Source organism: Mytilus edulis, chromosome 7 (genome assembly GCF_963676685.1).
Source record: "Mytilus edulis chromosome 7, xbMytEdul2.2, whole genome shotgun sequence".
In the NCBI taxonomy this organism is placed as follows: Eukaryota; Metazoa; Mollusca; class Bivalvia; order Mytilida; family Mytilidae; genus Mytilus; species Mytilus edulis.
The window spans coordinates 75910986-75924770 of NC_092350.1; the positions used below are offsets into that span (position 1 = coordinate 75910986).

The following is a 13785-nucleotide window of genomic DNA, read 5'->3' on the forward strand; positions in this document are numbered from 1 at the left end:
ATTATTTTTTTATGAATTCAGATACAACGATTGATTAAGTAAAGGCATACATACACTTAGTCTAATGGTTATGGTAGGGACTGTTAATTTAATCAGGATATTTCAGATTTATTCATATTATTCGTTATACTTTATAAACTTCTATTTATTTTTACGGTCATAAAGAAATGATCAATTTGCAAAAAGGGGTAAGAAAGGAATGTCTACCGCAGCTTCTCCTAATTATTCTGAAGATACATGTCTAACATTTCCTCTGAGTCAATCAGATGTATTTATAAATACGGATGCAGATAGCATGTGTGACAAGAAAGGAGTATGGCAAGGATTACTCCTTCGTCTTTTTCTTATCCTAACACTTCCCTATGTATTAAAAGAATAATGAATAATAAATTTGTACTTTTCCACACTGATGCATGCAATACTGATAATAACGAAAGTATATCTATTACACAACACAAAGTTCAAATTCTAGAATGATAGTTTTACGCAGATTTGTGTTAATTAATTTACTTCTGACATTAATTATAATTAATTTCCAGTTAATAACTTAGTAACTGAATCATTTCCAGTGTGTGTTGAGGTCACACATGTCAAACCACATACTACGCTCTGTCACCTACGTACAATGTAGACCCTTATTCATGTTAATTGTATAAATACTTTCGATTTTTATTTAGTTTCAACATACATTGTATACCAAAGAAATATAAACAAAAGATGAACATGAGAAATTTCGCTTTACTTTGCGTGTTAATGTTAACATTTGATGTAAAGGGTAAGTTTGTTTTAAATTATTTTTTTCTGTGTGAGACACTAAATGTATCTGCCTGAAGTTTTGTTTTAAATTATGTTGATTGACAGCTTCAGGATTTTATATAAACGAATACAAAGTTTTGAAAATGCATAAGAGCTTTAAAAGAAAGAAAACTATCAAATTTCAAAGTCAACATATGAAGTTGGATTTTGTTTGTTAGTCCCTAAATAAAGAATAGACGTCTTTTTAAATTGTGTTTTCATCATGACACTAGAGTAACCTTGTCTTCTCAAATGTTTTTCGATTTTTTTTCTTATTAAGTAAACAACAATCGTATTATTGAGTTACACCGAATTATATTTTCTTCTTTGTTTTTATAGAAGCCGTGTTGTAGTCTTAAACTCTAGAAAGAAGCAATACAAAGTCAAATATGTAAACCAAGGCTGTTCAGCTGTAAATATTAGTTAATATTATAAGTAACCATTATCGACAAACGTCTAAAAATGGATCTTGTGTGAAAAAGAAATCATGGCAGATTGGTTCATAATTAAGCATATAAAATATTTATGATATATAAATATAGTATATTAATATCAACTGATGAGTGTTGTCCCTCACATTTGATTTAATTATACTTAGTTTTTATGATTTTTTTCAGCTCAACTATCATACAATCCGATAACTCTCAGCGAGAATTATTTAAACAGAGGATGTCCAATTCTTAACTGCCCGTACATATCATGTCCTTCCAGATGTAAAATGCCAACATTGTACCGATACAACGGAAGACTTTGCAGAGGCTGTCATATCAATATATGTTCATCATACATACAACCCATAGACATGGGTATTGGAGCGACTCAGTAAAGTAAGTTAAACATCTTTTAGTTATGCAATTGTCTTCCTCTTTAGACTGTCATAGGAGTGGAAAATCGATTCGGTTCTTGTTTAGATATTTTCACTTTTGTATGAATTAGGGTGTTGTTGGGGTTAACAGAAAAGAAAATATAGGTCCATATGAACAGACAAATGAACGAAAGAAAAACAATGAATAGAGAAAAATATAAGTAGAAAATAGTTAATATTTGTGTAAAGCTTAAGACAAATGAAACAAGAAAATAAACAATAGAGAAAAATGAGGCAAACATAAGAAATACAGAATAATGATCTTTCATATTTTTTGTAGATATATTCACGTATTATTCTCGCAAACATTATTTTTTTTATTTTTTAGATTTCGAGCGTCTACGAGTCCAGTAAACTAGCCAAATGATTGTGTGAAATCCATATGAATGCTGCCATAATCTATTTATTGATATATTTGCATTGTTTTAATTTGTCTTTTTAAATAAATTATTTTTATACTTTCATCGTGTTTATAGATTTTTGCCCTTTTGTAGTAAAATGTGTATCCATACATTCGATTGATTCACTTGAAACTAGAACTTGATTACATGCATTAGTATGATAGTAAATGTTGCGGGTTACCTACCCTTTACAAAATTTTAGAAGTTTAGAAAAACTAAGGCTTTTCTTCTTCAGCAATTGATTGCCTTAGCTATATTTGGCAAACATTTTAGAAATTTTGGTCCTCAGAGGTGAAGATCACCTTTGTACTTTATTTGACCTTTTTAACTTGGATTCGAGCGTCGGCGATGAATGTTTTGTAGACGAAACGTGCGACTGGCGTAAACACAAAATTTTATCCTGGTATCTATTATTTTATTTAATTAGTCCTATATGTTAATCAAATTACGAATCTTTAACAATGCATGTAATTCAATATCTACTACTGAGGCAAACTTATTTACCGCTGTAACAACAAAGTCTCCAAACATCTCTGATACTTCGTTAACATATACTCTTTAAAAACAAAACAGTGAAATGAAAGGCATGAACAAAACAACACAATGCCACAAAACGAAAAATGATACGAAAGTTAACAACTAAGCAACACGAACCCAACCAAACCCCGTGTTGATTTTTTCATGCTCTGGAAGGTTCATTCAAATATTTTGTCGAGGTTATATGAATACCCTGACACTTTTATTATTTGGAGAAATCACTTTAAACATCTTTAAATGACAGGAAACATAGTTTCTGATCAATATCAATTATAAAAAGTTTCTGATCACTACCAATTATAAAATGTTTCTGGTCAATACCAATTATAAAAAGTTATAAAAATTTTCTGATCAATACCAATTATAAAAAGTTTCTGATCAATATCAATTATAAAAAGTTCCTGATCAATACCAATTATAAAAAGTTCCTGATCAATACCAATTATAAAAAGTTTCTGATCAATACAATTATAAAAAAAAATACTACTGGACTTGGACAATACACGTTCGGAAAAAGATGTTGGTAGGGAAACGTTGCAGTGTTTTGTAAACATTTTCTATTTAATTCATCATTGTTGGTGTTCTGCCTTGTGTTATTGGTTGTGGTATCTTTTTTTTTTTGGAATATCTTGCTAGGCAAATAAACTCACTCATATATTATTGGTTGTTTTTATTGGACATTATTCAGTGTAGATGATATCTGTGCATGTAACACATGTTTATATAACTTTTCGTGTATTGTGAGCTTTAGTTGCTAATTGTTAGTTGGGTTTCCGATTTGTGTAATTTCGTGAAAGTATGGTTATATCATGTATATATAACTGTGTTGAAATGTAGACCTACTTTTATTAGACCTTTTTCGTTCATAGTTTTTCACATAAATCTAGTCGTTAGATTCATATTGTTACAGACGTCAGGGCCGCGTATGTAATGTATAGCTGCTTATGTGGTATGAGTTTTGCTTATTTTTATGTCTGCTGATGGACTAAAGCTTATACATTTTACGTTGGTATGTCTCAGGTGGCGACTTGTCTCATTGGCAATCATCATACCACATCATTCTGTTTTTGCATACACTATACTTATTATGAATATTACGTTTTAATTAGAATCGAAAATCACGACTAAAACATAACTGTTACAATAAATGTATAATATACAAAGACGGCGACACTATCAGTTAACCTTATCAAATTATTAAAAAAAACATCGCTAAGTGTTCGTTGTATTTTAGACAATTTAACATGAGCAATTGTAAAAAACTAAACTACAGGGGTAATGATCAAGACAATCGAGCAAAGTACAGCTCACAAAAGATAAGTCCGTGATTTTCTCGGACTCTATATAGGATTGCTATTTAACATTTCGCTCAGGGACTTGTATAATATGGGATGTAAATGGTTGCTGTTCTACTTTTCAAAGTAAAAACAAGCTTTTAACATGGAGCAAACAAACAAAAACAACCTTCCTCATTTCTAGCTTTAACAGCCGACCCAGGCAGTTTTAAATACATTTTAACCAATCCATGTTTTAACGACGAATGACTGACGAAGATAAAGAAATATGCATAAATAATCAGTATTCGCTATGCGGAGTTATCTATAAAAGAATTAAAGAAACATGATTCGCTATGTTGTTTTATCATAGACAACTACCAACAAATTATATTACTTATGAATTGTGGTGTCAAAATACATTTAAGACAATAGCAATCAAAACTAAGGAGTAAACAAGGACTCAAAAAAACCAAAGGAAATTTACATCAACAGTTATAACAATGTATAAATAAATAAGAAACAACACGAACTCCACTAAAAACTGGGAGTGAAATCAGGTGCTCCGGAAGAGTAAGTGTTTCCTGCACCGTATACGGCACCCGTCGTGTTATTACTTATACATAATGTAGATGGAATTGAGAATTTAAACGGTTAATGTATCAATTAAAAAGACCCGACCAAACAGCAGAAACCAGAACAAGGCCACCATAAGGTATTCAAGGAAGTGAGACAGGGGTAACTCGCACCCAGAGGATGGTTTCTACTGGACATTCAGAATAATATATACTGACTAGTTCAGCAAAGTTGATGAACCACTAAATTTGGAAACATATAAATGAGCCAAAATTTTAAAAAAAATATACAAAATACATTTTCTTTATATTTTTTTTTTTTTTTTGTATTTTAAATAATAATTCAATCTTATAATAAAAGATTTTCTTAAAAATGGTTTTTATATTTGAATAAATTATGTAACTTTTAATACATTCATTTAAACCAAAGCAGGTGTCAAGGTCGTAAAAATGTCCCAGTTAGACGTATAATTATTTTCATCTTTAGAAGAATGTGCATTGTAAAACACTTTTTTAACATTCATTTCATAACTCTTGATTTTGTTCATTGATATAAATTTTAAATTTACCTATCATATACATGATAATAAAAAAAAATCATTGAATAAATGAAAAGATGACTGAATGAATGAATGAATGAATGAATGAATGAATGAATGAATGCTTCAATAAATAAATGAACGAATGCTTCAATGAATGAATGAATGAATGAATGAATGAATGAATGAATGAATGAATGAATGAATTAACAAACAAATATAGAAAGGAAGGAAGGATGTAAGAATGAATACATGCATGCATGATTAGATGAATAAATAAATGACTGAATAATGAATAAATAAATGAATGAATGAATGTATGTATGAATGAATGAATGTATGAATGTGAAAACATTAATGAATGAATGTTTGAATGAGTAAACAAACGACAAAATGGAGGAATGAAAGAACAACGGAAAGCACAATCGAAAGAACGAATGCACGTACGACCATACAAATTGACGAAATAATGAATGAATGAATGAATGAATTAGATAGTTAGTTAATGAATTAATTAGTGCATTAGTGAATGAATAAATAAATCAATCAAAAGGAATGCAAAAATCCTTCTATACATATTTTCTAGAGCTGTCTTGTTTTATGTTATCAAAATACTTAATATTATGATTATCCTTAAGATGAATTCAACATAATTGAAAACTGCTCACGACGAGTAAATAATAAAATTTGTAAAACATTAACAAAACAAACGAGAGAATTTCAATATTGGAAATCGTGCAATTGTCTCCTACTAAATATAAATGGGATGATAACTATGAAACCAAATTTAAACTGGCATTAGAATCCAATACAGTCAAAGCATTAATTAAAGAATTTGAAAACTCAATATCTATTTTCTTTTCCATAGAGAAAAATAAAATTGAAAATATTGTTAACAATTTCAATAAAATTATCTATGATGCAGCTGATCAATGCCTCAAAAGGAAAGGGGGTAACCCTAAGAACAAAAAAACTGCATGCCGAAATGCTAAACCAAGTAACTCCTCTTTTAAGTGGTATGACATGTCATTGATAAACCTTAAAAAAAATCTTGACAATAGACTCAAGCTCTTTCTTAAATATGGTAGTGATCCAACACGAACTCCACTAAAAACTGGGAGTGAAATCAGGTGCTCCGGAAGAGTAAGTGTTTCCTGCACCGTGTACGGCACCCGTCGTGTTATAACTTATACATAATGTAGATGGAATTGAGAATTTAAACGGTTAATGTATCAATTAAAGAGACCCGACCAAACAGCAGAAACCAGAACAAGGCCACCATAGGGTAGTCAAGGAAGTGAGACAGGGGTAACTCGCACCCAGAGGATGGTTTCTATTGGACATTCAGAATAATATATACTGACTAGTTCAGCAAAGTTGATGAACCACTAAATTTGGAAACATATAAATGAGCCAAAATTAAAAAAAAATATACAAAATACATTTTCTTTATCTTTTTTTTTTTGTTTTTGTATTTTAAATAATTATTCAATCTTATAATAAAAGATTTTCATAAAAATGGTTTTTATATTTGAATAAATTATGTAACTTTTAATACATTCATTTAAACCAAAGCAGGTGTCAAGGTCGTAAAAATGTCCCTGTAAAGCATTAACAAAACAAACGAGAGAATTTCAATATTGGAAATCGTGCAATTGTCTACCTACTAAATATAAATGGGATGACAACTATGAAACCAAATTTAAACTTGCATTAGAATCCAATACAGTCAAAGCATTAATTAAAGAATTTGAAAACTCAATATCTATTTTCTTTTCCATAGAGAAAAATAAAATTGAAAATATTGTTAACAATTTCAATAAAATTATCTATGATGCAGCTGATCAATGCCTCAAAAGGAAAGGGGGTAACCCTAAGAACAAAAAAACTGCATGCCGAAATGCTAAACCAAGTAACTCCTCTTTTAGATGGTATGACATGTCATTGATAAACCTTTAAAAAAATCTTGACAATAGACTCAAGCTCTTTCTTAAATATGGTAGTGATCCAACACGAACTCCACTAGAAACTGGGAGTGAAATCAGCTGCTCCGGAAGAGTAAGTGTTTCCTGCACCGTATACGGCACCCGTAGTGTTATTACTTATACATAATGTAGATGCAATTGAGAATTTAAACGGTTAATGTATCAATTAAAGAGACCCGACCAAACAGCAGAAACCAGAACAAGGCCACCATAGGGTAGTCAAGGAAGTGAGACAGGGGTAACTCGCACCCAGAGGATGGTTTCTACTTGACATTCAGAATAATATATACTGACTAGTTCAGCAAAGTTGATGAACCACTAAATTTGGAAACATATAAATGAGCCACAATGATCCACTTTCTCCTACGATGCAAAAAATTAGAAACATACAGAACAATATTTATTAAAGAACTTTGTATTTCTTATCCTAATCTAAAGAAGTTCTAAAATACATTATGTAATCTAATAATCAGTCTCTGGACTGAGAGGGATAAGTTGATAAAAAATGTAAATGATGCCAATTTGCTGACCCAGCGAATCATTCATAAACCAAATTTAAATTTTATGGCACTAATGGTATCCATAAACAGTTGAATGACATGTTCACATGTTGAATATATACATATATAAATATCTGCAGTTTTAATTCTGCTTTTTTGTTTATTTTGTTTATTCTACATTTTGTCATTTGTATATCATTAAGAATTAATAATAATCATTGTAATAAATTGTTTGTAAGTATACTGCTCTTTAAGGCGTCCTTGATTGACAATAAAACTATTGTATTGTATTGTATTGATAACCGGATGAAATAGATTGTCTAATTGGTTTAACGCATGTATATTCACAGAGGGGGTTTTGCACACACAGTTAGGATCAGTTCTATGTTGCATTTTCTAAAAATAGCTGTTTCCAAAACCGCACCTCTTTTGGGGAGATTTATAATATTCATAGATATGTTAATATTTTAAAGTATTGGTTACCATATATGATCTCTGTATTTCATCTCATAGAGACATCACGTTTGAATGAAACCAGTATAGAAAAACATGGTAGCGCATAAATTTTAATTCTTAGGAAGTCCAAAAATGGAGGTAAGGGTACTATAGAATTTTAGTATAAGTTTAAACTCTTAGAAGTTTAGGGTATATAAATGTTGACCTTTGAATAAAATAGTAGTGCATATAAACTTTCCGTTCTTGGATATTATTTTTCAAGAAACTTCATAGTAAAGGTGTTACAGTTTTAGCCACAAAGGGAGTTCCTATGGGAAATTGAATTGTCTATATTTATAGAATTGCAACCTCTTACATCGATTTAAATTTGTCAAAATAACTCATCAGAGACTAAACTATTCTATTCCAGAACGTTTCAGCACGCGCAAACTATACAACTGGTTCTAAATTATAAGAGCTAGTAAATATGATAATCTCCAACTTTGAAAGTAATAATTTCTAAATTATTAATCATACACAAGATATCCAAGAATATGTTTGATTTGATAAAAATGAATTAAAAAAAATAATTACAAAAAAAAAGAAAGAAAATGTAATATCCATGTAGCTATTAAATAAATATTAAAGAAGATATAACTGCTAGATTGTGATTTAGGGTAAAGCTACATCTGTAAGATGGGGTTCTAAAGAATATTCTTTTATTCTGAAAATGAGTACTTCCATCCAAGGGTAAACCAGAGATATCCCTTAATGACTCTTTTGTGTCAATGCATTTACTTTTTATTTTTTATTTATCAGACTTTATAAACTCAGATGTATTCTTACGTTTGGAAGGAATGTATGTCCATATAAGGGTTTAACAAGGATGTATACCAAAGCCTCTCCTTATTCATTTATAGATCCAATGTTCCTGTGCATCAATCAGATGTATTTATACACACAGATTCACATATGAATTCAGATATCAGCATGTATGTCAACAAAAGGGTATGGCAAGAATGTCTACCACAGATTCTCCTAATTCATTTCGTACTATCTGCATTTTGAAACGTTCCTTTTTATTTATCAGATTCAAGAATAAACCAAACAGTACTCTTTCACCCTGATGCATGCAATAATGATTATAACGAAAGTGTTTCTCTCACGCAACAATACACAGTTCGAATTCTAGAATGATGATTTTTACGCATATTTGTGTTAATTAAATACCTTATGACATTAGGTATAATTAATTTCCATTTAGGAGTACACTAACTGAATCACTTCCACTGTTTTATGAGGTCACACATCTAACCACATACTACGCTCTGACACCTTCGCACAATGTTAGACCTTATTTGTATAAATACTGTCGAGTTTTATTTTGTTTTAACACACTTCAGTTAATAATAAACAAACAATGAACATGAGAAATATCGCTTTACTATTTGTGTTTATGCTAACATTAGATGTAAATGGTAAGTTAGTTTATTATTAGTGTGTGATATAATTTTTGCTTTGTTTTTAAGCTAGAAACTTTTTCTTTTTTTTTTAATTTTATGTTACAATTGGGTTGTCATGATTGTTTTATTTGAGAATTGTGCTTTTGTGTTTGTTTTAACTCACATGAATTAAAATATAAAATTCATCATCAAAATGCTCATATTCTTTCACTTTTGTAACTATATTTATAATTTTACAATTTCTGTTTTCAGCTCAACAGGCATACAGTCCGATAACTCTCAGCGCGAATTATTTAAACAGAGGATGCCCGATTCTTAACTGTCCGTACATATCATGTCCTTCTAGATGTAAAATGCCTACGTTGTATCGATACAACGGAAGACTTTGTAGAGGATGTCATATAAATATATGTTCATCATACATACAACCTGTGGACATGGAGATTGGGCCCACTCAGTAAAGTAAGTTTGGAGTCCTTTTTTTTTTGCAGTTGTCTTTCATAGATTGTGATGGCAGGGGTAATTTGGTTCTGTGATTTTTCGCAGACTTTCACTCTAACTATTAGGCAAAATCAACAGAAAATTGAACCAAGAATCAAATAAAAGAGTAGTCTAAGCCTAAAAAAAAACCCAGAAAATCTAGGAACTAAATTATAAAGAAAAAAAGTAAAACCACAGAAATACTAATCTCCGAGGAGAATATAAAACGAAAGTTCAAATTTGCAAATGGCAAAATCAAAAGCTGAAACACAACAATCGAATGGATAACAACTACCATATTCCTTAATCATGTTAATATAGAATGAAAGACAAATTAGAAAAAAATTATCACATCCGTATCTACACAACCATCAGACTGAGTATATTATCAAGAGCTCTGAGAGTTGAGAGGTAAAATGGTATATGATATTGAGAACTTCATATCACAGGAACTTTATAACGTAAACAGATGTTTTTAACTGGAATAACGTCTTCGTGATTAGGGTATTAGTATCAACGAACATTACATAGATGATACAGACAGACTGATAACAAAAGTTTTAAAAAAAAAGTTTCACAAAAAATAACAAAATTGAAAAAAAAAACATTTGTTATATTTTATCTTATCATATGTCTTTTTTGTGTGTTTATTCTAGTGTTTTTTCCTAAATATTTTTTTTTGTAATTTTTCAGGTTCTAGTGTTATAGAATCCAGTAAAATTTCCAAATGATGTTGTGAAATCCGTGTAAATGCTGCCAAATATTATTTATGAACTCAACTTATATTGTTTTAATTTATTTGTATTTTTAAATATAGACGATTTTTGTACTTTTATAGATATTTACCATTTTGTAATAAAATATGTTTTCATCTATTAAATCGTTTTACTTCAAACGTTTACTTGAATATAAAAATGTTGAAATGTTCCCTTTCATCCTTTATGTCAACCAAATTCTGAATCGTGAACAATGCATGCAGTGCCCAATTCAGAGATCTTTACTTCAGAAGCAGAACATATATATATATGTATACCCAAAAAAACAACCATATCTTCTTTACACATCAACAAACAGCACTGATACGTCGAGGCTATGCAATCTATGTACAACAAAAGACTTCAAATCAATGTTTTAATACAGAATTTCCTAGTAACTATCAATGGTTATGTGTGGTTTTGACATTTCTTATTTAATCCTTTATTAAGAAGTTTTGTCAAATACAATGGGTTCCCCCGACTCTGTAAAGAACACAAAAATACAAGATAATAACAAAATATAAAAAACAAACACACAACGCCTTATAAAAAATGAACATCACTATAAACAATTTGAACGAAATTGCAACACAAACCAAACAAAAAACTCCTGTAGACTTTCGATGTTCCGTGTAAATATTAAGTCCAGGTTTTATGAGTGCATCAACACTATAACAAAAAGGAGCTATAGGGACAATTAATCTCATAAATCGAAATAAACTGACAACGCCATGGCTAAAAATAAACAGACAAACAACAATACACAAAAGACAACATAGAAAAATAAAGACTAATCAACACGAACCCTACAAAAAACTGTAGGTCATCTCATGTACTCCGGAAGAGTAAGCAGATCCTGTTTCACATGTTTCATCCGTTTGGTTGTTCATATCATTACAATCTCGGTTGAGGGTCTTATTCTGTATGTCACAATTTAGACTTAATATTTTTAGAAAGGAGACATAGTTTCTGATGAATACCGATTACCAAAAAATAATAAAGACTACAGGACAATAGCCATACCGGGAAAGATATTGGTGAAGCACCTTTTGTAGTCTCTGTAGTGTTTTGAAAAAGTTATGGGAATATATTTTCGCTTTGTAATTAGTCACTGTAAATGTTCTGTCATTAACTAATACATGTATTGATTTTGGTATCTTTTTGCACACCTACTTGAGCATATAATATCATTCTGAGGTTGTATTGATCATTTTAATGTTGATGCATTATTCAACGTTGATGATATTTGTGCATGACATGAACTTTCTTTTTTTAGTTTTGATCGCTAATTGTCATTTGGGTTTTCGATTTGTTGAATTTCATGGAAAGTATGGTATTTTATAACCATGTAAAGGTGTAGACATTGTTATAAGACCTTTCTCGTGTATTGTTTTGTACATAAATCTGGGCCGTTAGGTTTCACGTTTCAATTCTTTGGGGTCAACATTTGTGTGCCTAGTATGTAATTTTATTTTCGTTGGGTTTTGTCTATTTTAAAGTCCATATGATGACCTACAGCTAACAACTACTATGTCATTTGGTCTAGTTACCAATTTTCAATAATTTAATTTTGGATGTAACGCGTCTTCTGATTGGCTGACGTTATTTTGTTATGAGCCAATAGACATAATTTAGTCATGTGACCGTGACGACATCAACATTTTTTCATGGTTTTCTACGGTTTAAAATGGAATTTAGAATTAAATTATAAGAAATGACTTTAATATTTTTTTCTGTCTATTCGAAATAACATAAAAAATGTGGTGCACACTGTTAAATAACCCGCTACGCGCGTTATTCAGTGTGCACCAAATTTTTTATGTTATTTCTTCATAGACAGAAAAAATATTACAGTCATTCCTTAAATATATATTGTCTAGCAAGGTGATGGAGGTTAGCTAGAAACGCATGTTTTATATTTGTCTATATAAAATTCTTAAGATTCATTTAAACAAACAAACTAAAAGCAGGAAATGTTTACCACAAAATTTAAGCAGAATGTTTCTCATAGAACACTAACTGAATCACTCATTAGACTAAACCCATAGTCTACGTATTTTTTCAGAACAGTTTTCCAGACAGATTCTAAGAGATTTTAGAACGGATCTATTCAGGAGGTTGATCGTATCTTCCCCTTTCTTTACTTCTTTTAATAAATTTATTTTATTCTTCCTCAGTCATAATAACCTTCAATCTTTACCGAACTGAACAAAGAAATAAAACGACGGGTGCCGTATACGGTGCAGGAATTGCTTACCCTTCCGGAGCACCTGATTTCACTCCCAGTTATTAGTGGAGCTGGTGTTGTTTCTTATTTATTATTTGTAACTTTTCATGTAAATATCTTTTGGTTTTATGAAGTTTTGTTTACTCCTTGGTTTTGATTGTAATTATTGTCTTATTAAGTAACATTTTTATTTGCAATATTTAACACTGAACTAAGATACATAGTTTTATTCTAAAACTGTGTATTTCCACTCAGCGGTATGGAAGAAATATATACTGAACTAAGATACATAGTTTTATTCTAAAACTGTGTATTTCCACTCAGCGGTATGGAAGAGATATATACTGAACTAAGATACATAGTTTTATTCTAAAACTGTGTATTTTCACTCAGCGGTATGGAAGAGATATATATACCGATTTGAAAGTCTCTCCTGTTTCATTGATTCAGTACGAGTTAGTACATTTCAATTTATTGATGACTATTAACTCAGATGTATTCTTATGTACATAATGAATGAATGTCCATATAGGGGAATGACAGTCCTGAGTGTCTGCCTCATCCTCCCAAAATACATTTAGGAGAACAATGGCATCAATAAGATCTATTTATAAACAAATGTACAGACTCACATATGAATTCAACAAAAGGGATATGGCAAGGATGTCTACCACAGCTTCTCCTATTTCATTCAGTTAATAAATATCCCAGCGTTCCGTTTTATTTATCAGATCCAATAATATACCAAACAGTACTATTTCACCCTGATGCATGCAAAAGCGATAAAAAACGAAAGTGCTTCTCTTACGCAACAATACACAGTTCAAATTCTTGAATGATGGTTTTACGCATATTTTTGTTAATTAGATACCTTTTGACATTATTTATAATTAATTTTCATTTAGGAGGACACTAACTGAATCACTTCCATTGTTTTGTGAGGTCACACATCAA

At 30.4% G+C, this 13785-nt stretch overlaps 2 long non-coding RNA genes across 2 annotated transcripts; both read left to right on the forward strand.

The window, feature by feature from the left end:
• Positions 1-658: 658 nt before the first annotated feature.
• On the forward strand, positions 659-2090 carry LOC139483643 (uncharacterized). Its single transcript, XR_011655064.1, has 3 exons — positions 659-775; positions 1413-1622; positions 1989-2090. It is a non-coding gene; the product is annotated as an uncharacterized lncRNA (long non-coding RNA).
• A 7175-nt stretch (positions 2091-9265) lies between these two features.
• LOC139483644 (uncharacterized) lies at positions 9266-10689 on the forward strand. The gene is made up of 3 exons (XR_011655065.1): positions 9266-9384; positions 9622-9831; positions 10543-10689. It is a non-coding gene; the product is annotated as an uncharacterized lncRNA (long non-coding RNA).
• The last annotated feature ends 3096 nt before the right edge of the window (positions 10690-13785 follow it).